The 25,589-nt window shown below is 45.9% G+C and overlaps 1 protein-coding gene across 1 annotated transcript in view; it reads left to right on the forward strand.

Moving 5' to 3' along the window:
• The window catches only part of TMEM19 (transmembrane protein 19), a 547,743-nt gene that overhangs the window by 255,579 nt on the left and 266,575 nt on the right, over positions 1-25,589 (forward strand). The window contains exon 4 of the mRNA XM_069228349.1: positions 11,924-12,004. The gene's annotated coding sequence lies outside the window, so the exon portion shown is untranslated. The remainder of the gene's footprint in view (positions 1-11,923; positions 12,005-25,589) is intronic.

A 25,589-nucleotide genomic window follows, 5' to 3' on the forward strand; every position in this document is an offset into this window, starting at 1 on the left:
GAGAGGGGACAACCTTGAGGTGTGCTGCAGCATACAGGGAAAGGTTGGGACAATATGCGATTAACACAAACAGCTGCCCTAGGTGAGCTGTAAACACTCTTAATCCAGCAAATAAATCTATGGTCGAAGCCAAAGAGCTCCAGAGTCTTAAAAAGGTAAGGCCAATTAACTTGTTTGAACGCCTTCTCTGCGATCAACTGAAAGAAGAAGGATGTCTTTTTGCAATTTAGAAGTTTTATACATGAGATGGAAAATGCGCCTAGTGTTGTCCCCACATTAGCGTGTTGGGATAAGCTGACCTGGTCTGGGGCTTTCAAGCTCAGCATTAAATGATTAAGACAGTGGGCGAGTATGTTTGTGAATAATTTACTATCAACAATTAAAAGAGATATGGGTCAGTATGACCTGCAAAGTGTAGGGTCCTTGCCTGGTGTGGGTATGACTGAGATCAATGCTTCCAACATGGAATCTGTAAGGGAGCCAGTTGTGGCTAAAGAGTTGAACAGTTAGGTGAGAACCAGGCCACTTTGTGCCAGAAGGTTTTATAAAATAGTGAAGGGAAGCCTTTAGGCCCTGGAGACTTCATCAACTTCAGGCAGGTTATAGCAGAGATAACCTCTTCAATGCCTATGAGTTTGTCCAGGGTGTCAGCTGTGTGGGTGGGGAGGGGAGTCGGTGGGCATTCAGCAAGGTAGTTCAATGGGTCAGCAGGGGCTGACTCTGGATCCATGTTGAGGGTATTATAAAAGTGTTAAAATGCCATTGAAATCTGCAAATCCTAGCATACCTTAGAGGACGGGTGAGTTGGATAATTTGGACACATCACGCGTGGAAATTACCCCGTAAGCGGTAGGTGAGCAGTCATCCACAGCAGTTGCTGCCAAGGTAAAAAATGTGTTTGAGGTGGACTAAGGCGTATTTTGCCTGATCCAGGTCCAGCCACTGGAAGACTTTGTACATTCTCTCCAGTTCCCTCCATGCCCAAGGAGCACCGGTGTGTTTTTTAATAGTCTTGAGCTCTAAGACTTTCTGTTCAAGCTGCTGCGGTTTCTCTTTGCAGGTGCGGGTTTCCGATGCTGATACAGCAATAAATTCACCACGAACTACCAATTTCAAAGTTTCCTATAGTGAAGCTAAGGCTACCTGTCCAGTATCATAGGTTAGAAGATAGTCTAAAATTATCTTGCGAATTGCCCCATCCACCGGCAAATCAGCTTGAAGAGGTGGCCCCAGTAGGCTCTCCCGAAGGCACCACAGTGATATTTTCAGGTGCCTAGCTTTTATGTGTGCTATTAAAGTCAGGGGAGTGTGATCACAGAGGGAACTGTGGGAGCTCTGCACTAAGGTCTGAAGGCTGGGGTCGTTAGGAAATAATCAATACGGGTATAAGTATTATGTGCTGCCGAGTAATAGATATCTTCCCAGGCACCAGGGTGGTGGGTCCTCCAGACATCACTCAGGCCACAATCGGCCAGCCAGCATTGTCCCTGCACTGAGAGGACTCCCTTTTGGTCTGAGGGACGGCCAGAGCGGTCCAAGTCATTATCCACTTCAAGTTTGAGGTCTCCCTCGACCAGGATGGCCGTATCTATAGTCTGGAAGACGGGCAAGATAGCTTCTATAAGGAATGACTCTTGATGCTCATTAGGGGCATTATACATTTGCAAGGGTAAAATAGAAGGTGCCTATTCAAATTGTATATACTAACATACACCCTTTTCACCCAGCCACTATTTCTCCCCTCAAGCCCCTGGAGAACAGAATAGCTACGCCGCTTCCCTCACTTACAAGAATTGAAAGACTATAGCTGTCTGGGGAGCCAGCAGAACTGCATGCAATGGACATCTTTGGACAATAAATGTGTCTCCTGGAGGAGGCCGATGTCGCTACCTGAACGTTCCAGGAGGGACTGAACCACTCTCCTTTTAGTTTAATCCTCTTACATTGACGCTCCTTATGTTTAGATCCAGGGTAGATAGTAAAGGGGGCATTATGAGTTAGCAGGGAGGGGGCCAATATGGATTGTGGCTATGCGGGGTCTGGAAAGGGTGAACCTAGACAGGACCAATGAAAGGGGTGTCCTAATTGAACCTTGTAGAGTGCAGGGATGCAAACCCAAAAAACACAGTACAAACAAAAAAAGAGCCATACAATCATCATGACTGGTATTAGAAGTCCATCCAGGATGGTAAACTAGACAACTGGTGAGGCCGGGAGTGGGCAGACACAAGTTCATTCTCTCAGGATGGTGGGTATTGCCCCCATAGCCACATTTCAACCAAGGAGTATGCCGGGTAGCAGGTGGTAGAGAAGGTAAACTGACATCTTGAATTACTATTAGGTGGGCCCTCCCCCTGTGTCAGAAGCCAAATGGTCCAGGAACGTCCATCATTCTCAGTGACTCTCACCAAGACCCGGTTGGGGGCACTGCCCACGCTTCCCCACTTTACTCCAGAGTAGTGCTTGGTTTGGGGAGTTGCAAGGAGAATCAGGCGTTGCAGTTGAAGCTGGCTCACCTGGTAGGTCCAGGATGTGGTGAGCATCGTTCACTGTTCATAGCTGCTGTAGTTATCCGTCCTACTGATCAGCAGCCTGAAGGGTTAGCTCCAGCTATAGGAGATCTCTTTGAAGCATAGGAAATTGATTACTGACACAAATTCCCTGTGATGCTGGAGGTTAAGTAGTGAGACGTCTTGGAAAAGGCCTACTGTATGACCACTAAAACTGATTGGCTGTTCAACACTAGCTCCTCTCAGGATGTCCTCTTTTATCTGGAAGAAGTGGACCCAAGCCAGTATGTGGGGCGATCGAGCTTTGGAGCCCCCAGGCCTACCAACTCAGTCGACTCTGTCTACCCTTAGTATGATATTGTTGTCCCATTCAAACATGGAGCAGAAGAGAGCCAGGAAATAGTCTCTAATGTCTGAACCTTCTGCCTCGACTGGGATCCCCCGAATTCGGATATTGTTTTGGTGGGATCTATTTTCCAGATCTTCCGTTTGGGCCCTCAGTTCATTTTGCTGTTCATGGAGTTGAACAGTTTCCTGTCTCAACATCTGTACTCCCTCCTTCGTGCAGTTTCATTATCTTCCAGTGCAGGGTCATGGTCTCCCTCTGAAGCCAGATCATAGCATAGAACCTGTAGGTCTTGGCAGAGGTCCTTCTTGAGGGTTTGGGGATCAACGTTCAGTGAGTGAAATAGAGAGGCAAGGAAGCCTCAGGTCACTGGTGCCAAACCAGAGTCAGAAGAGCCTTCTGGATTAAAGTGGGTGGGAGGTTGAGAGTCAGTCATTTGTTCTTTGTTCTTAGCTGGCCTGAAGTGTGTAAGCATCTCTCTGACTGCCTGACCCTTCTTGTTCTTGGAGGCCCCTATAATAGGGGGTAGGCGGAAAGTGTGGCAGCCTCTGGTTGTGTATTCGCCCGGAGGAAATCGATCTAATCAGCTTCCAGTACTTGGAGAATAGTGGACTGGACCAAGGGGAAGGTATTGGAGCAGTCAAGCATCCAGGAAAGTATGTGGCAACGGCCAATCAAGTAGCAAAGAGCGCCTAGAGGAGATGGTTAGAGGCTATTATGATCTCTGGGTGACTACTCAGGCGGGCGTTTCTGTGTACCTGATGAGTGGCTTTTGCTGCAGAGTGGGACTAGGCCATGCCAGGATAAAGGCCAAGCTCCACCATCTCAAATGATGGGAAGGTTAAGTCACTGTGGGATCCCCACCAAGGCTGACATATAGGGGTTTGAGTGGGGCATATAACCAGGTTCACCCGAAGTGGTCAGAAGGCTCAGTTCCCTTCAGTCAAGGAGCAGCCAGGGATGTAACCAGGGTATGTTGCTACTCCTGAAGTTAGTAGGTACCCAGCTGTCACAGTGGTTGGGCAGCTGGCCAAGAGATTTGAGAGAGCAGGCATTGGGGGTCACAGGAAGCTGTCCCTGTTCTCCGGCTCCCGCTCCCAGGCCAAGAGGTGATCTTGAGCAACAACCCACCATACCTGCCGATCCGCTTCCAGGGTGGCATAGGCTTTGTCGTCCACCAGGAAGCTAGTGTTGCTGGCTAGGGTTTCAGAGAGACGACAGCTGCATTCTACTCCGTCACCATCTTGGCCTTAAAAATATGTTTTAGATGCATAAGAGTGCATGAAATAGAAAATAACAATTCCCTAACCCTATGCCTTTTTCTTGATGTGCTTCATACATTATTTACACATAAGATTAGGAAAATTGGTTCAAATTTCTTGCATGGTAGCTATATTCATAAATGGATGCACACTATGGGATTCTTGCTTTACACAACTTACTATGGTACCACCAACCAAACAAACTTCTAAATCCTTACCTATGTAACAATGCCATATAATGATTGGGAATAAAAATGTTACAGAGTAAAATCATTAACAGACTGCAAATTCGAACTATTGATTTCCTGTACAGCCTTGTTGCTCTCAAATATGGGCTGTACAGTTCAAAACCAGTCGGGTTCATGCATGAGTCAGTTTGGGCATTTGAAAAGGTACATTTAGTCATGTCAGTGAAATGGAAAAGGCACATTTATAGGCCTTTATTCTCCTTTCAGTTTAGTGAGGGGACATCACTGGAATAGATCTTGAAGATGTGAAGCTTTTTGAGTGCCCTTGAACAGACAGTATCTTTGGACACTATTATTCACCATAGTGTCCTGGTGCCTTAGGTACCATTGAATGCCAGTTGGATTGACCAAGTGCACTCTTTGCTTTCCTGTTTCTCCAAAAGTAGCTTGGCGGGGCTACTGGGAGCAGCAGTGCTTATGGTGAGACTGTGTTTGCCAGCATTGAGCATTTTTTGAGAGTCAGTACTTCTTTTATTCAGCACATTCAGGCAGGCAGTATATGCTTCACAGAAGCCATTTTCCACTTACAAAATTTGCACTGATTAGTCATCAGCTAGTTCAGCCTAGCAATGACTATTCTTTGGGACAAGTTTACTATAATGGGCATTGTAAATCTCAAGAGTATGCATAGCTTTGCTGTTGGCATCCTGTTGTTCATTGCATGGTGGTTAGGCATTTTTATCACACCTTTTATTGTTGTATACATGAACAGAAACTCAAAATCAACAAGGCAATTGTGTCAGCAGTCCCAGTGATCCAGCGTCCAAATAGGGCTCTAGATATGAGATATACAGTGGTGCATTAACACAGTACAGTAGTGTACAGCATCTGACTAAGCCAACAACAGCACAGATGCATCTCGCTGATAGAGTGCTCTGTGGCAGCGTGAAGGTGGAGAGCCCCTCAACATACCCATGTTGCAGTTCCTCCAGGACGCTTAAATGTGCTTATATTTATGCGGGACCCCATGTGTCAGGCATACCAGTTTCTCCATCCCTGCGCATTAGTCCGTCCCCCTTACCCACTTGTGCATTTGTGGTGCCCGGTAATCTCTCCTGTACCTGGCCAGGTCTCTCTTGGCCAGCAGATATGCTGTGACCAAGAGGCATGCACAGCACAGCTCTCTTCCATCATGCCATAATTCCCAGCAACATATTTTTGGGGTGCATAGTTTGTGGCCTAATGTGTGTGTTGTCAGTAGTGCTTAACTGTGTCACTGAAGTTCTGCTAACCAGTGCTTATGCTCTCTCTGCTTCCAAATTTGTCACTATAGTTTAGTGACTTTGTTTACCAATTCCAATTGGCACACTGGACCCCCCTTGTAAGTCCCTAGTATATGGTACCTAGATACCCAGGGATTTGGGGTTCCAGGAGATCCTTATGGGCTGCAGCATTTTACTTTGCCACCCATAAGGAGCTCAGATAAACCCTTTCACAGGGCTGCCACTGCAGCCTGCGTGAAATAGTGCATACACTATTTCACAGCCATTTTCACTGCACTTAAGTAACTTATAAGTCAGCTATATGTCTAACCTTCATTTACTGAAGGCTAGGTGCAAAGTTACTAAGTGTGAGGGCACCCTTGCACTAGCAAAGGCACCCCCACGCTGTCCAGGGCCAAATCCCCAGATTTCGTGAGTGCGGGGACACCATTAAACGCATGCACTACATATAGGTGAATACCTATATGTAACTTCACAATGGTAAATCTGAATATGGCCATGTAAGGTGTCTAAGATCATGGAATTGTCCCCCATTTCAAATCTGGTATTGGGGGGCCAATGCCATGCATCCCGGAGGCTCCACCATGGACCCCCAGTACTGCCAAACCAGCTCTCTGAGGCTTGCACTGCAGCTACAGCTTCTGCCACCTCACAGACAGGGTTCTGCCCTCTGAGAGTCTGAGCAGCTCAGGAAGGCAGAACAAAGCATTTCCTTTGGGAGGAGGGTGTTACACCCTCTCCCTTTGGAAATAGGGTATACAGGCTTGGGAAGGATAGCCTCCCAGAGCCTCTGGAAATGCTTTGAAGGGCTCTGATGGTGCCCTCCTTGCATAAGCCAGTCTACACCGGTTCAGGGACCCCCAGACCCTCCTCTGGCACGAAACTGGACAAAGGAAAGGGCAGTGACCACTCCCCTGGCCATCACCACCCCAGGGGTGGTGCCCAGAGCTCCTCCAGTGTATCCCTGGCATTAGCCATCTTGTTTTCCAAAATGTGGGGACACTCTGGAGATCTCTGAGTGGCCAGTGCCAGCAGGTGACGTCAGAGACCCCTCCTGATAGGTGCATACCTGGTTAGGTAGCCAATCCCCATCTCAGGGCTATTTGGATTCCTCTTCAGATTCAGCTTCCAATTTTCCACCAGGAATCCTCTGCAACTCCTGCTTCCTCCTCTGACCATCGGATCAATTCAGACTGCTCCAAGGACCGCTGTAACTGCAACAAAGTATCCAGAAAGGCTAATGTGCCTCTGCAACCTCAGCTCCAGCCAGCAACTGCAACAGTTTCCAAGGTGTGCACGCCCTGGGGGCTCCCTGTCTTCACCCTGCACCAGAAAGTCCAAAGAAATCTCCCATAGAGTGACAGAGTCACCTCCCTGCTCCAGCAGGCACCTTCTAAAATGAAGACCAGTTCTCTGGGACTCCTCTCCTGGCGACAGCGTGCTCCCTGGAACACAGGTGGTGGACCACTTCGACACAGACTGTCCTAAGATCCAGCTGTCCAAATTTGGAGGAGGTAGGAGCTTGCCTTCCCTGTTTGTGACAGTACCCCTGTGCACCTCGTCATCTTCACCTCCTGAGGCCTCTGTGTACTTTTTGCAAGAATCCTTCGTGCACAGCCTGGCCCAAGTCCGCAGCACTCTATCCTGTGACGCTCAACATGCTGAGTTATTCTCGCCCGGCGTGGGACCTTCTTTGGTAGCCCTGCAGCAACCGCAATTTGCACCTTCTTTGTCCCTGTGTCCTGGGACCTCCGTTGGTGCTGCCTGGTCATCTGTGGGTTCCCTCCAGTGCTGGTAGCCCCCTTTGCGTCCTCAGTCTGAGTTGAGGCCCCCAGATCCCAGCTGGGTCCAGACAGCGCCATTTTGACACAAACCGCGACTTTGCTTGAACCAAGGCTTGTTGGACAAATCCAGCACTGCAAATCGCCTGCATGCAACATCTCCATGTGGGACATCTTTTGCATCATGCAGGAACCCACAGCCATTGGTGCATACTTTTGCCAACCGGAGAATCCTCTTTTGCACCATCTTCTAGGTTGGCAGGGGCTCCTGCCATTCCTGGAGTCTTCTGTGACTTCTGGACTCGGTCTCCTCTCTTTACAGGTCTTCAGGTCCAGGAATCCACCATTTGTTGCTTGCAGTCTTGCTTGGTTCTTGCAATAACTCTAATCACAACTTGTAGTGTGTCCTAGGGAAACTTGCAGTACTTTACTCCTACTTTTCTGGGCTCTGAGGTGGGATATTTTACTCACCTTTGTGGTTTTCTTACACTCCCAGCACCCCACTACACTTGCCTAGGGGGGAATTTGTGATTCGCATTCCACTTTCTTAGTATATGGTTTGGGTTGTCCCTAGTCCTGTTTCTTCCTATTGCATTCTATGATATTTTCTACTGTTTCCACTATTCTGTGACTATTTACTTACCTGATTTTGGTATCTAGTGTATATATTGTGTATAATACTTACCTCCAGAAGGAGTATTGCCTCTAAGATATTTTTGGCCTTGTGTCAATAAAATAAAGTACATTTATTTTTGGTAACCCTGAGTATTGTCTTTTAATATGTATGAGTACTGTGTAACTATAGTGGTATTGCAGGAGCTTTGCATGTCTCCTAGTTCAGCGTAAGCTGCTCTGCTACAGCTACCTCTATCAGCCTAAGCTGCTAGAACACTACTACATTTCACTAATAAGGGATAACTTGACCTAGTATAAGGTGTAAGTATCTAAGGTACCCACTACAAGCCAGGCCAGCCTCCTACACCACTCCCCCCAGACATCCCACAGTGTAGCTGTACCAGTGAGGTTCTAGGTGCGGAATTCAACCAGTTTGTCCAATTCGGACAGCCACATCCCGTGCCAAAGGGGGGCTACTGTCATAAGAGTGAAATACCATTTCATGTGGCGAAATGTACTGCTAGCATTGCATAGAAATCCAGCTGAAGGGCAGTAACAAGGTAGGAGGGGATCTGCCATACAGTAACAAGAGTACCCCATGTAGGCGAGCAGCTCCAACTCCAAATTATGAGCAGGCTCATCTCTTTCTGTCCAGAACTAGTCATTGATATTGATCAGCTGTGAAGCCCAGTAATACAACCTGACGTTGGCCCAGCCCAGTCTCGCCTCAAACGGGGAGAATCTGCATTTCAAAGGAGACTTTGGGGGCCTTGCCTATCCATAAGAAGCTGGTACTTTGAGCTTGCAGATCTGTGAAGAAAGTAGGTGGCAGTGGGTATGGATAGTATTGTACTGTGTTTAAAAAGCAGGGGAGGGCCACCATCTTGAAGAGGGCAACCCTGCCTGTGATCGAGAGGGGCAGTTTCAACCCCATGCCCCTGTCCTGCCATATCCTGACCAGTAGTGGGGCAACATTGAATTCCCAATAGCTCCACTCAAATGAGGGCCATTGTCATACCCAGATAACGGAAATTATCACCAGCCACTTTCAAACAGGAGTCCACCCATCCTTCTATAGGGGCACCAGGATTGATTTCCCCAAATTAACCTTGAGCCCTGAGGCGTCCCCATAGATCGTAAGTTTCTCCATAACCCGTGGGATCATCTCACTGGGTCTTTTCAGAAAAAGTATCATATAATCGACATAAAAGGAGGTGTGATCTTCTATTCCCTCCCTCCACTTAAAGGTGCCCAGTCTAGAATTTTCCTAGGTGAGCTCCACCAGAGGCTCTGCCACCACACAAACAATATTGGGGAGAGCAGGCATCACTGCCTCGTCCTTCTCTCTATGAGGAATGTTTGTGACAGGGCTCCATTTACTCAGACCTGGACCCACAGATGTGTATAGAAGAGACACTCACTTCCTAAAGCTTGGGTCAAACTGCATCTTCTGAAGAACAGCCAGGAGGAAGGGCCAATGCACCGCACCATGTCAAACACCTGCTGTGTGTCAACCAACAACAGTGCTGCGTCATCCTGAATTTCGTCTATGCACAGCTGGCACCGAGTGCAGCCGCCAAAGACATCACCTGATGCTCCTCCCTGGCATAAAGCTGTTTTGCTCAGGGAGGACCACCAAGCGTATCGCCATGGCCAGGCGTATAGCCAGTATCTTGGCCAGGATTTTCACTTCCAGGTTAATGAGGGAGATGGGGTTGTAGGACTCACAGTCCTCTGGGGGCTTTCTGGACTTCAGAATCACTGTTATGGTCACCTCCGAGAGATCCCGGGAGAGCTCCCCTCGCTCATAGGCATCTTCACGAGTGGTAGGAGGTAGTGGATCAATAAGGAGGAATCCTTTTTATACCACTCCAATGGGAAGCCATTCGGGCCAGGAGTCTTCCTTGAGGGCATAGAAGATACTGCTTGTTGAATTTCTGCAGCAGTGAGCTGTTGGTCTAGATCTTTGCTCTCTTCAGTGTTAAGTTTGCAGAAGGGGAAATAGTCAATGATGGGGTTGTCCCGCTCTGGAGCTGCTGGGTCCTGGGAGGCAAACAAGGTCTAGAAGTGAGATGCAAATTCTCTCATTAGGAGGTCCGACTTACTCAGTATTTCACCCTTCGCAGACTGCAACTCTGTAACAAAGCTCTATGAACGTGAGCCCGTTGTCAGCCTTGTTTCCCAATTCATACAGTCGCCCTTGCATGTGGTACCAGCACAATTTTGTTAAGACTTGCAGCTTTTGCCTCAGGTTCAAGCAGGCCTGCACGAGGTCCCACTGCACAGCGGGGAGTGGGGGAGGCCATGGCTATCCGCTCCATCCCAGCAGTGTCACCTTCGACATGTAGTAGCTCTTCGTCCCTGCGACTGTTACGTCTACTGATGTGCAACATTACCTTCCCTGGAAAACCGTTCTGAAAGCCTCACAGAGAGTAAAAGGCAGGAGACAGTGCCCTTGTTCATTTCAAAGTACTTAACTGTAACTTCCCAGATACCCTCCATCAAGGAACCACCAGGCGTTCAACCTCCTGAGGCCCGCTAGCCCTCCGGTTACCTGCTAATGGCCAACAGCACTGAGGAATGGTCCGAGAGACCCCTAGGAAGAATCTGCGTCTGTGCGCCATAACCCACCTCTGAGGGGGGAAGCAAAGTATAGTTTAGATGGGAGGAGGTCTTGTGGCGAAGAAGAATACAATTTGTACTGACATTCAGTGTGGTGATGCCATCTCCACACATCCACCAGTCCCAGTGCGTCTGCCAAATCATGAAGGCACATAAAACAGACTAGCCTCAGGCCGGATGTTGGGTCCCACCTCGGGTCCATCACTGCATTGAAGTCGCCCCTTAGCAATGAATCTGGGCGTGACCTCAGTAAGGGGGAGCGAGACTGCCTCCAGCATCCCAGAGAGTAATTTGGAAGGTGCATATATACCCTTAGAATCCACAGTTGCCCCTCAAGTGTCCCACTTTTGATCACAAACCTCCCCAACAGGTCTATCCATACCTTGTGTACTGCTAATGGGAATTTCTTCTCCAGTAGGATCGCCACTCCCCCTTGATCCCTTTGTGTAACCCAAATTGTGTCCTCTGGTTTAGCCATGTCTCCCAGAAAAGAGCAATTGGTTCTCAGCAGGTGCGCATCCTGAACATGAGCATCGTTGAACGATGCCTCCTTGCATGCACCAGAACTGCCCACCACTTAATCTTGTCATTGAGACCATTCAAATTCCAACTGACTGTAGTGTGTTCACGTGGGGAGGCCATTGCTGTATCTCTACCCATTACGTTAAATCAGATACTAAATGGCACCTAGGGGAGATTGGAGTGGGGCTTCTCAACACATGGGTGTCTATTAGACCTGACAGCGTTAGGGTGGTTATCCCCCACTTTTTGCCTGCTTCCCGCCATTTTTCTGACCCTGTTTGTCCTGGTTTTAGGACTTTGCATGCTTTGCTACTGCTGACCAGTGCTAAAGTGCATATGCTCTCTCCCCTAAACATGGCAATATTGGTTTCTACCCAATAGGCATATTTAATTTTTCTATAAGTCCCTAGTAAAGTGCACTACATGTGCCCAGGGCCTGTAAATTAAATTCTGCTACTAGGCCAGCAGCACTGATTGTGCCACCCACTTAAGTAGCCCCTTAACCATGTCTCAAGCCTGCCACTGCAAGGCCTATGTGTGCAGTTTCACTGCCACTTTGACTTGGCATTTAAAAAAACTTGGAAAGCCTTAAACTCCCTGTCATAGGGTTTGAGTCAAAGGAGGTTATCAGCGCTTATATATCCCTACAAATCTAGCCCACACTAAATAAGTCTCTTCAAACAGGTCTTTATTTGTGTTTGAAAAAGATTTCCACTCAGTTGTAAGTTCAGTCTATTATATAGTTGTTCTCATCCTCTCCTTGGTGAGACAGTTTCTTTCTTTTCTCCTTTTAGGTTGTCAGGAATTCTCCGCTATTCCACCCCAGGTAGCCAGCGAGGGAAAGGAGAGAAAGAAGAACAACAAGCCATTGTCAGGTAAGTGATTCAACTATGCTATGTGATTTTTTAAATAATTTTTCTCCTTCCTTTTCCTTCATAATTAATGGTGGATGTGCTAGTCAGGAGGTTCCTTTGTGAAATATAGCTATTTCTATAGGCTTAGTGCTGGCCAGTGGGTCAGAGAACAAAATTAAGGTTGTGTAAAAACTTAGGCCCTCATTACAACATTGGCGATAAAAACTGCCTACTGCTGCAGCAAAGGCCGGCAAAAGACTGTCGCCGCGGCTACCAGCCGTCCACCAAATTATGACCGTAGCCGGAATTCTGCCAGAAGGATGGTGGAGTTTTGGCTGCGGCCATGGCGGTGGATGGCGGTAAGGTGGTGCTGCTGCCAGCAGCAGTGCCATGCCAGTAGACCGCCCCAGACCGTATCATGACACATGATACGGCCTAGCGGTGTTCTGCTGGCGGACGCGCTGCTGGCAGCAGCACCCCTCCCCGTCTCCTGCCAGAGGACCCCCTGCCGTCCGCCAGGGTAGTAATTAGGCCCTGAAGTCTCCAGCCCGGCGGATGTTACCGCCATGGCGGACGGAGTGATACAGTAGCGGTTTGGCTTGAGCCAAACCACCAATGTCACATTATGGGGACAAGTACCTCCAGCCTGTTGGTAGTACTTTTATTCATTTTACTGCCGTCCGCCGGGGTCGTAATGCAGGCCTTAAAGTTTTTTATACTTGTCGTGGTCACCGTGCTTTTCAAAGAAATTCAGATTGCCCCAGTCGTCCTTCCTTTTTATGGCCCGTGCATGGAGTGGTTGGGATTGTCACTGTTTGTGCCCAGGATTTATCGGTTGTTTTTCCCCGCCTCTCATACCCCTCTCTGGCCCCTCCCGACCTTCCCCTATCAACTTCTTGTGTAGATCTCACAAGCTGCACTGTACCTGAAATAGCCACGTCCGTCCTGGGACATGGCTGGCTTCTTCGATTTCCCCGTTCCTCTCTGCTGCTCCTTGGCTCTCGTGTTCTGGTCCGGTTTTGTCTCTGTGTCGTCCCGTGTCTTTTCTTTCCGTTTTCTTCCGCGTGCTTTCCTCCGGTGTCTCCGTCTCCTCTGCCGTCTTCGTCTCCTCCGCCGTCTCTCACCAATTCTTCCGTTTTTTCTATGGTCCACCTGATTCACATGACGTCAGCACAACCTTCCATGCGTGTTGACATCATTCTAGTTGTAGTTCTGGGGGACTCAAACACCAGCCTGCCCTTCGCTAGCTGTTGTGCCCTTCCACACTCCCCTTCTACATATAAGACACCCATAAGGTAGGCCCTAGGTAACCCATAGGGCAGGGTGTTATGTAGGTAAAAGGCAGGACATGTACTATGTGTTTTACCTACCACTACTATGAGACATGCACCTCTCACAGACTGGCATTAGAACTGCCTTCATATACTTTTGAGTGGTAGAATCCGATCTGGGAGGAGTAGCCCTGTCATGTTTAGTATTGCCAGAATAGTAGTAGAAAATCCTGGTTACTGGTTAAGTTGGATTTAATATTACTATGTTAGAAATGCCACTTTTAGAAAGTGGGAATTTCTCTGCACTTACTGCCATCTGTGCCTTACAGTCTGTCTCCAATCCACGTTGGGTCTATGCTGGTTGACAGCTCCCCTTGTGCATTCCACCCAGACAACCGTAAACACAGGACACTCAGTCACATCTGCATCCATCTGCATACTGAATGGGTCTCCCTGGGCAGGAAGGGTGGAGGGGCTCCCTCTTACATTTTAAAGGCACTGGCCTGCCCTCACACAAAGGACTGATATCTCCCTACAGGGATCCTGGCAGACAGGACTGGGCTGAAACGGGAACCTGTGCACTTCAAAACCACTCTTTGAAGTTTCATCCACTTCAAAGGCATTTTTGAGTATATAAACTGGGTCTCTGACCCCCACAAAATCAGACACTTCTGGATCTACACCTGAACCCTGTCAGAGGAACTGCCTGGCTGGCCAAAGGACTCATCTAGCCTGCTTTGCTGGGAAGAACTCCTGCCCTGCTTATTGCCCTGCTGCCCTGCTGGCCTTTGACTTCCCCAAAAGTGCACTCCAAGGGCTTGGCTTGAGCTTGCTCCTGTCCTGTAGTCTCAGGGACAGCAAAGACCTCACCTGCTAGCTATTAGCTAGTTTTCTGACTTCAGCGCTGCCAGGAATGACTTCAGCGACACCAGTACCGACGACGCAGCCTGCTCCCACTCCGTGGACATCGCTGCACGCAACGACCACGGCCTGCAATGAGATCACACAGTGTAATCGCAACACTGCGAAGTCAACTTATCACGTCTTGACCGACTGCATTCATCAACCACAAGGAACTGATGACTCACCACTGACGCGGCACCAGCTCCCTCTGCAACCGGATGGACCTGATGCCTTGCCTCCCCTGCTTCACTGTACAGAACCGACGCCTCACCTCCCTGGACGCTCCACCATCTCCAGCGGTTCTTCATCTCAATGACTCCATGCAGCATCTTTGTTTCTTTGTTTTCAAAGGTACTGTACTTTGGGGTCCGTGACTGGCGCCAGTCGTGTCGGATTATTGAAAACAACTCTGTCAGCGATGTTGTGTTAGTCCCTGTTGGAGCTATTGAGTTTCTAAACGCTTTAGTGGAATTTAATCTTTAAAAATTCATTACTTTACTTGTGTATATTTGATTTTCATTGTTCTGACCTTATTATATTCAATAAATATTATCTATTTTTCTAAACCTGTGTGGTGTATTTTTGTGGTGTTTTCACTGAGTTAGGAGTTATTACACAAATACTGTACACATTGCCTTCTAAGTTAAGCATGGTTGTTCTGTGCCAAACTACTGGAGGGTGAGCACATAATAAGTTGGGTTGTGTTGTGACTTACCCTGACTAGGGTTGTGGTCCCTTCTTGGACAAGGTTGTATACCTCTGCCAACTAGGGACCCGATTTCCAACAGTGTCTAACACAAGAAAACAGAAACGTCCAATACCAAAATTTCAGATGGTCTGGAACAGGCAGAAACAGTATACTGGCCCAACCTCCACCCTACACTTCCCCCCTTGAAGCATCTGTTTCCCAACTGCAAACTCATCCATAACTCCCCAATAGTTAAAGCAGTTTTCAGGGGCGAACCTCCTGTGGCCCCCCCATCACTAACTGATTTGCATCTGGCTGGGTCCAAACTGGGGTGGCATGGTGAGCAAAAGAACAATGGATTAAACACAGATTTGTGACTGGGGGTGAGTGGTTGAAAAGTTTCAACACTCCGTCCATCGTACATCATCCTTTTGTGTTGCTAAAGTTCCCCCACCAGTAACTGCCAAAAGAAAACACTCCAAGCATGTTGTGAAGAAAAGCAGATTGGAACCTCTGCCCGGACCCAGCAGTTCTCATGTTGCCCCTCCCCCACCCACATCCCCTCATGGTCCAGGGAGCCGGCAATCAAGGTCGTTCTCGGTTTCTGCGCACAGTATGGCGTGACTTCTTCCTAGCTGTTTCACCGTCTGTCCTTCCTAGTGCGTTGCAGCAGTTGCTGCCATGGTGAGTTGGACACCTCTTTGCGGGGGTGGCCTGCAACCACACTGCCTCAGGTCAGAGAACCAGATGTTCCTCCAACCAGGCCCATGCACTTTCAGGAGTGTCAAAGAACAGAGTACCTTTGTTATGGATGACTTTGAGGCGGGCCAAGAACTGCAGCATGTATTTGATTTGCATGGTCCTGAACTTTTCTTTAACTGCCTGGAATGTGTGGCATTGCTGCTGTACCTTAAGTGTATAGCCTGGGAAAAGCATAACTCTGGCAGCCCCACAGTGCAACTCCCCAAGCGCATGGGCCTCCCTATGAATGACATCTCTGTCAACAAAGTTCAGGAGTCTCACTATTATTGGTGGGGCTCCCGGAGATGCCTGGCTGCAAGGGATCTGTGCGACCGCTCTACCTCAAAGCAGGCAGACACAGTGTCCCTGGGTACCCATGATCAGAGCCAGTCCATTATGAAGGCAGTGGGCCAGGGTCCCTTAGTTCGATCCAGGACCCCCACTATATGGATGTTGTTCTTCCTGGATCTGCCCTCTGCATCCTCAGCCCTGGTCTCCAAAAGGATGACCCTGTGCTAGAGGTCAGCCACGGCAACCTGATGGGCCTTCATCGAGTCCTTCACTACAGACAGCCTCAGCTCCACCTCCGAGACTCTCTTGACTGTGTTGCGGAGGTCTTGGCATAAAAGGGCTAATTTATTTATTTATGTTTTGGAACTTAACTGAAGTCCAGATAAAAAGTACAAAAATACAACCATTATATACAGTTATACAAGCATATTGCAACAACATTAAAAACAATATAAAAAAGGGATAAGTCCTTTTGAGTTCCCCAATTTTGATGACCTGGACTCCTGGATGGCCTGGAGAGTTGACACTGTAGTATCGCCAGGCGCACCAGCCAGCTGCATCCATCCCCATCATTCTCTCTTTTATCAGCTGTTAAGCAAGTAAATTATCTATTTTCCCTTGGGCAGGGGGCACAGCCTTGACCTTCCCCATCATGCGACCAGGCCTTCCGGGCCACAGTGGCTGCTGGGGAACCCAACAACTTCTCACACTGACCATGGTGAGAATCACTAGGGGGGGGTAAGAGGGTGAGACAAAACAGCTACAGTCCAAGGCAGTCTAGGCCCCTTAGTCCAGCCACTGTCTGCCTTCTAACCAAGACTCCACCGTTGCCTCCTACGTCACACAAGATATCCCCTCTCACACTGTTCCAATGGATGGCAGAGCACTCAGGCATCCAGCTGTAAATCCCCGTTTCACCTCTGAGGTCTGAGAACCTGCAGCGAGACACCCTCGTGACGCACGACGCTCATCGTGGGTAGTGCCTCCCCACTTATGGCCCCCTCAGCACACAGTGTCCTGCCCGTGTTACTTGCACTGGTCTTGAATCCCCAAATCGCGGTGCAGGTGTCCCCTCCAGCCACTTGCATCCTTTTCATCTTCCTTACGTGCTCGGGGGGGCTGCATCATCTTCAAAGCCCAGGTCCTTACCTTCACCACTGGGGCCACTGACAGGCACAATCACTCCAACACGGGCCCCAGAGGCCCGTGGGGCCCCCACTGCGTGCCGTCTCAGTGCTGCTTCCTGTGGGCCGAAATCCCCGCCAGCATTGGCAGTGGGCTGCTTACCTCTAAGCCATGCCCTTCAGGTGCTTCGCTGGTGTTTCGCTGCTCCGGGCCCTCTTCCCAGCTGTTCTAGGAGGTCAACGGGGCCAAGGGCAACAATTTCCTATTCCAGGGGAGACAGGGGGCTTGTGGCACTGTCTTGACCCCAAGAAAAGTGCTCAGAGATGCGGATGGTGTCGGGTGAATAAAGGGGCCCCCATAAGCCCCATCTGGCCCTCCTGTCCTCCACAAAAAATCATTAACAAAGCCAAATAGCTCATGCAGAGCTATTTGGTTTTGCTAATATTTTTAGACATGCAATCTGGTGTAAGTGGCATACAAAGATGCGTCTGAACCACACCATCCAACTCCAACTGCGCAGCCGAATTTTCAATCAATCAATTAGGAATCTTATAAAGTGTGGCTAATCACCCGTTCGGGTCTCAGGGTGTTGGTGGGGGATCTGCAGCTCAGTTGAAGCACTGAATGGCCAGTTCAGTCAAAGAGCCAGGTCGTGAGATCCTTCCTGAATTGAGGCAGAGAGGAAGGTTGCCTGAGATGAAGAGGAAGAGAGTTCTAGGTCTTAGCGGCAAGGTAGGAGAAGGATCTTCTTCTTGCTGTGGTCTTGCGGATCCGTGGGATGGTGGCCAGGGCCAGGTGAGTGAAACAGAGTTGTCTGGTGAACGTGTGGAAGGCAAGGCTGTGGTTGAGGTATGCTGGTCCAATGTTGTGGAGGGCCTTGTAGGCGTGCGTGAGTAGCTTGAAGGTGATTCTTTTGTTGATCAGGAGCTAGTGTAGGCCTCTCTGGTGCCCGGAGGTGTGGCTATGGTGAGGGTTGTCCAGGATAAATCTTGCGGTGGCATTATGGATTCTTTGCATCTTCTTTTGGACCTTCTGGGTGGTACCTGCGTAGAGTGCATTGCCTTAGTTGGGTGACTGTTCTTGAATCAATGGGGATGCACTTGAAGATCTTTTGGAGCAGGAGTGCTGTGTGGAAGCAGGAGGACGAGACAGTATTAACTCGGTTGATGGAGTTGAGCACCAGCAGCAAATGCATTCTAATGAAGCAGGAGTGTTTTGGCTGAACATTTGGTGATTAGTGTCAGGTATAATAGTGAGGGAGAGAGGCTAGGCCCCAGAGCTCCTGTCATTGGAGGAAGCACTGGATAAAATAATGAGAAAATTGCAACAAAATAACAAAGTGAAGCCACGGGCCTCATCAAACTTGTTCTGACCCATTCGGTGCGGATGTGCTAATAATACATTCTCAAGTTGAACACATTTTGTTTAAAAAAATATGTTTGACATGCTTGGTTTTTCAATACCGCTATCTGCATGCCCAGCAACTTTTGATTAAAAAAATATATATTTTAAATCATAAGAAGTTATACATCTATGAACATTAAATTATCAGATTAAAGATTAATATACAATAATGCAGAAGATATACTAACAATAACTTGTTACAAGTAACAAGAAAGCACACTGAAAATGAGAAGGAAAGGTAGAAGGGGGAAATAAATAGAAAGAAAGGTAGTTACATATGGCCTTGAGAAAATAGAAGGCAGAAGCGATGAACTTTGATAGTTAATTCAACAACATTTTTAAAGATTTGAACTGTGCAAAACATTAACATATATAACTTGTGTCTTAAATGGGTATTCAATCAGGTAGACACAGACACATGTCCCTTAGCAAAAAGTGAAAAGTAAGTAGTAAGTGGCATCCATAACTGGGTATGTCTTATAGATAACTGTAGTAAATCGGTCTTATAGATGTCTAGCCTGTGGTGGTAACAAACTAAATACCACCATGTCAGAAGATTAAGCTTGTCAGAAGATTCCCAATTAGAGGTGAGAACAGAATTATCTATAGACAGCAGTAGGTCAAGTAGTTTACCAAGTACTGTGTTTGAGCACCAAAAGAAATTAGCACTACCTAAGAAAAGTAAACAATGTGTAAAGGGTATGTGCATTTGAATAATATCAATAATGCACTGTCGTACTAACAGCCGGAATGTAGACTGAGTTAGACATGAAAAAACATAGAGAAGTCTGTACTTTGATTGAGTATGACATCGCCAGCAAGGGTCATGTTGTGTAATTTTGAGTTTGAAGAGGTGGGCAGGAGTATAGAAAAGTCTGTTGTAAAAAAAGTAAAGTGTTTGCGTTAAACTAGCAGTGCGTACAGTGGAGTGAATTTTCTTCCAAATTTTATCCCAAGTTTCAATAGGCCAAGAGATACCAAAATCAGTCTCCCATAACGTCTCAATATGTGTTTTGGGTCTGTTAAGGTCAGGTGTAGTCAGAAGCTTATATGATCCACTGTCAAGCAGAAACTGCTTTACAGTGGATCATCTTGGTGATAGGGTGAGAAGGGAAGCAGGAATGAGATATGTCTGAAAGGAATTGTTGCAAAATAGTTTTGTGAATCAGATTACACAATTCATGCTATTGGGAGTGTATGGGAAATAAGATTTTAAATTGAAGATAGTTTAGAAAAGGGAATATGAGAACCTGCACTATAGAGTTGAGAAATCAGTAAGATGCCTTTTTTTAGCCAGGTCTTCCAGAATAAAGTTCTCCCTCTTTTTAACCAAAAATATTATACCAAATAGGGATGTTAAGGAATTGATCAATGGGAGATAAAGTGAAAACATAATACAGTTTGGAAAGGGTATATGCATGAGGAATGGTGTTAGGAAGCCAGTACCTAGGAGGATTGGACATAAAAAGAATATGATTGTGTGAAAAAGGTGCTATTATAGCTCTGGATAACGCAACTCTAGGAGGTTTACCATGCCAGAGGAACTTGAAAATAATTTTTTGAATTGTGAAAAAGCTTTTAGATAAATGAACAAGGAGCATCATAAGGTGAAAATTGATTATAGGGAAAAACATAATTTTGATGATGTCAAGACGACCTCACAAGGAAAGATATAACAGAGACCAATTCTGAGAAAAAGTCAATAGTCTTTCTGATAGGATTTCTGAGTTAGTTTTAACTGTATTCTTAAGAGTGTTCCTATACCTTATTCCTAAGCATTTAATCTTGATAGAGTTCCAGGAGAGACCTGCTTCCTCATAAATAGCTTTAGAGCAGTATTTATTTAAGGGTAATGCAACTGTTGTATTTATGTTTAATGTATAGCCTGATACGTACGAATAAAGAGCAAGTTTATGAAGGAAAGCAGGAAGAGATCTATCAGGGCAGGACATAAAGAGAAGAAAGCCATCTGCATAGGCTTTGAATTTGATATGAGTATCATGAATTTCGAAACCAGTAAAATTTGCAGAGGTTATCAACTGGTGAAGAAAGGTGTCTAGTGCTAAAACAAATAGTAAAGGTGATAAAGGGCATCCTTGACGCGTTCCTCTTTGTAGAGGGAAGTAAGGAGATCTTATACCATTGACAAGCACCAATATTTAAGAAGGTTCAAGAGTTGTCTGTTACATTTCTGTTAGGAATAAAGCCAAATTGATAGACAGCAATAAGATTAGGCATGAAGGGAAGTAGACCTGTAATTTTTACATTGAATCAAGTCACGGTCCTTCTTGGGAATTAAGCAAATGGTAGCCTCAGAATAGGGGCCAGAAGCACAATTGGAATTGATGAATTAGGTAAAGAGCTTCAAGAGTTTAGGAAATAAAAGCTGAGCAAAAGAAAGTTCAAATTCTACTGTGAAACCATTGGGGTTAGTGGCTTTACTTTTTAGAGGATATTGGGCAGCTGAGTAGATATCTTCAATCTGAAGGGGAAGTTCCAGGATGGAAAGATCTAGGGATGCTATAGTTCTTGGTTTAAGATTGGAGAAATATGTGGCAAAAATCTAACCTGATAGTGTTCTGGGGAATATAGGTCCTTGTAGTAAGAGGCGAAACATGCCACAATATCCAGATCTCTGAAGACAAGTTGTCCTCTTTGTGCAATGATGGACTTGATTGCTGATTTTTTCTGTCTGCCTTTTAAGTAATGGGCAAGGAGGGAACCTGTTCTATTATTGCTCCCATAATACTTGGAATTAATTTTAAGAAGAGTGCCACATGTCTGTTAAATAGAAAATGTGTTAAACCTGATCTTAGCATTAATTAAGGCATCTAGGTTAGACCTGTGATGTTTACTAGTATAGTACTCATGTTCTAGAGATTTGATATGAGCCAAAATAGAAGCAGATTTCTGTTGACCAGTTTTTTTCTTGGAATGAAGGAAACCTATTATGAAACCTCTTGAGGCAGTCTTAGGGGTGTCCCACACTGAAGGAAATGGTGTCTGATCATTGTCATTAAAATGAAAGAATTAATTGATGAAAACAGTATAAGATTTGAGGAAAACAGTGTCAAAGAGTAACAAATTACCAAGATTTGATAGGACTGCTGGAAAGAATATCAGTTAACACTGGAGTGTGACCTGAAATTAGTATACATCCTATCACCAAATTGATTACATGTTGCATTAAACTTTTGCCCAAAAATATATAATCCAGGTGTGCTTGAGATTGATACATAGGAGAATAAGATGAATATTCTAGTAGATCAGGATTATATAAACTGCCATGAATCGCAGAATGAGTGCTGGGAAATTAGGGGTTTAAAGGCCTTGGGTGAGGCATGGGGAATGAAGTGGGAATTAGAGTGTTTATCTAAAAAGGGATCACACAGAACTAACAGATTGTCAGAAGCATGTTCTCCAAGACTATGTGATATGTATTTCAGAAATTGGTATCTGGGTGAGTAGGACCATATAAATTGAGAGTTTGATGTCCCCAATTGTAAGTGTAACTACTAAACATCTTCCCTCTGAGTTGTGGTGATGAGAGGGTATGATGGGATGTGAAGATTAGTGGCATAGAATTAAAACTCTGTTTTTTTTTGGGATTGGAAGTGGAATACAAAAAATCAGTAGCCCACTGCTTTTTTAGCTTAGCTGCTTCTAGGTCATTGAGGTGAGTTTCCTGAAACAAAGCAATACATTTCAAACAAGGAAGATGAGATAAGACACACTGATGTTTAACAGGGTTTGTAAGCCCCTTTACATTCCAAGAAACTGTCCTAAGTTGCATTGAATTAGAAAATAATATATACAGTTATCGATTAGGTAAATTTACAAGGCATAGCATATATTTCAGGAAAAATGAAATAGAAAAGGAGAAAGAGAGTAGAAGCAGAGAGCAAAGAGAGCAGTGAAGACCCACATCCTTCGATAATGGGATATACATAAATATGGCATCACAAGGACCAAGGTCCGTTGATGCAGGAGAAGAAGAAAAGAAAGTCAAAGAGGATTCCCCATAAGGAAATGGATAGCGGAACACCTGAGAAGATGGGCATAGCTCCAGCAAATTGTGAGCAGTAAGAGAGAAAGAGGATATATGGAAACAGGACAGAAGAAGCAAGTAATTAAATCTAATGCAGATATACTGAACAACAACATTTTCAAAATTCTACTAAGTGTAACAGCTAAAAGAAAATATCAAACCATTAAATATAAGAAGGATAACATATAGGATGATATGAGCAGTTGAGAGGGAGAAGACAACATGAGGAATCCACAACGGCGTCCAACTGAAACAAGGGAAAAGAAACATATGGAAAACAATTAATAACTAGCATTAAGTAAATAGGTATCAATAAACATTATCATGTACACCAAGATTATCCAAAAGAGAATATAACAATGGAAGGAGGAAAGAAAGACAAAGCTGTAAAATTCTATTTAAGAACAACAAAAATGAACATCTGAAGTTTAAAACGTGAGAAGAGTCTTCTTATAGATGATGCTCCTACATCCATGGGGTCTGATTTATGATAGTTGATGAAGTATTACAAGTCTGTGGGTTCTTGAAAAGAATAGGACTTGTCCTTAGAGGTGATTTTGAAGAGACACATGTGTAGTAGACCACAGGGGTTATTCATGGATCTCAGTTGAGGTCGAAGATCAAGAAACTGTTTTCTGTGAGTTGCTGTCAAAGGGGAGATATCTTGTGTGAAAAATACCCTATGACCTGACCACTGTAAAGATTAGGCCTTCTTGTCGACAGAGAGTAAGTGCATTAGGTCCATAAATTGCAGAAACAGGATGATGATTGCTCTAGGGCGAGAGTTACTGCCTGAAGATGGACGTGGACCAAGACGGTGGACCCGCTGAATGGATAGAAGGGAGGGGAACTGGATAATTAAAATGGAGGGAATCGCTGATTGCAGGAATGTAATCGTGTTAGGACCCTCTGAGCCCTCAGGAATGCCAAAGAGGTGAGGATTATTCCTCCTATTCCTATTTTCCAAGTTCTCTGTAAGAAGTTTGAGTTGGATAATGTCCTTAGTTATCTGAGAAGTAGTAGGAGACAAATTCTCAAGTTTGCTCACTCTGTGTTCCAGAGTTCAAATACGCTGATCATGTAGGGTCCATTTTTCTTCAATTCATTGGAGGGAGGTATTTGTGTCTATCATAAAGGGTTTTAAAACCCGTAGTTTCTCCATGACATCATGCAGGGTCAGAGGAGTAGACAGTTTAGTAGGCGAGTCAAGGTCCTTTTTTGATCACTTGATTAAAGCATTAGTGTTAGATTTCTTGGGAATAGTGCCAGTTTGCTGAGATGAAGTGGTACGGTCTCGTAGGAAATCAGAGCCTTTCTTCATGTTGAACAGAAAGTTAGACTTGGTTGGTTGGGTGTACTGGATAGGAAGTAAAGAGGCAGGTTTGGAAGGGCTAGTTGAATTATAGCAATTTTGCCCTTTTCGAGACTTCTCCGTAAAGATATGTACTCCCAGTTATAAAAAAACATGCAAAGCCAATAGCATCAATGAGGGGAACAATTTATTAAATTAATAAAAAGTCAAAGGGAAAGCCACCGAAAATTGTTGCCTCGAAAATATGCAATTAAAACCACCAAATCAATGTTGTTAATCAGTGGGCAATAGAGAATAATTAATGATTTTTTTTTAATGTCGTTTTTTTTCCGCTATAATTTTTGTCCACGTTCATAATCATTTGCTTCATTTATGTTGCATTAAACATTTATTGACTGTAATTATACTCATGGTTAAAACATACAGCCTTGCTTTGCCTGTGCTCGGGTTGCTGTGCAACATGTGCACCATTTGCAGCGCATAGATAAAACTTGTGAACAAACCTGTTGCTCAGTCTCGCACTACCTGCATCTTACTGTAAATATGCGCAACTCCCTGCTATAGCCGCACTTCAGAGAAAAAGCTCCTGAGTCAATGTGCGGCTGTGGTCTGCACTTACTGCACCTTATACATTAACGCTGGAATAAAACGCCAATAGAAGAGCAAGCAGGAGCAGGGAAAATGACTGCTGGGTAAATAGAACTGAGAAAGGCAGATGGAATATTGCAAGGAAGGGTGTAAAGAAGGAAGTATGTGTGAATGAGGAGGTGGATGAATATGTGGATGAATGAGTGGGTGAAAGGATGAGTGAATGATAGGTGGATGGACAGGTGAAAGGGTGGTAAACGGATCGATGGCTGCATGTGTGAGTGAATGGATAGGTGGAATGACAAGTGAAAGGAGGGTAGAGTAAAGGGATGGATGGATGAGTGAATGGATAGGTGGATGAACAGGTGAAAGGATGGCAGAGTAAAGGGTTGGATGGGTCGGGGTGGACAGATAAAAGGATAGCAGAATAAAGGATGAATGGATAAATGGATGGATGATAGAACTGAATGGATCAGATGGATAGGCAAAAGGATGGCAGAGTAAAGAGATGGATGACTGGGTGGGAGAAAAGGTGAGTAAATGGATGGTAGAGTCAATAGAAGATAGATGGATATCAGGGTGGAAGGCTGATAGTGGATGGGTGGCTGGGTGGTAGAGATGGCAGAGTTGACAAGTGGATGTTTGGATGACAGAGTAGATTCATTGATGGCAAAGTGGGTGAATGGGTGGACAGCAGAGTGAGTGGGTAGTAAAGTGGTTGGGTGGATGTATGGCAGAGTAGATGGGTGTTAGAGTGGATGAGGGTATGGATAGATGGATGCATGGATGGATGGTTGGATGGATGGATGGATGGATGGACGGCAAGATGGCATAGTGGTTGGGTGGATGGATGGTTGAATGGCAGAGAGGATGGGTGGAAGGATAGCTGCATGGCAGTCTATAGATGGAGGAATAATAAATGGATTGATGACAGAGTGGATGAATGGAGGATGGACGGCCAAGTGGATGAATTGATGGATGAATGGCAGTGGATAGATGGATGGCAGAGTGGATGGGTGTCAGAAAAACAAAGTGGATGGGTCGATGGTAGAGTATAGGGGTGGATAAATGTCAGATTGGCTAGATGAATGGATCGCAGAGTGGATGGATGGATGGGTGGCAAAGTGGCTGGATGGATTATACAGTGGATAGATGGCAGAGTGGATGGATTGATGAGTGCCAGACTGGATGGATGGCACAGTCGATGGATGGAGGGGTGGCTGTTTAACAGAGGG

The sequence above is a fragment of the Pleurodeles waltl genome, chromosome 4_1 (assembly GCF_031143425.1).
Source record: "Pleurodeles waltl isolate 20211129_DDA chromosome 4_1, aPleWal1.hap1.20221129, whole genome shotgun sequence".
Classification (NCBI taxonomy): Eukaryota; Metazoa; Chordata; class Amphibia; order Caudata; family Salamandridae; genus Pleurodeles; species Pleurodeles waltl.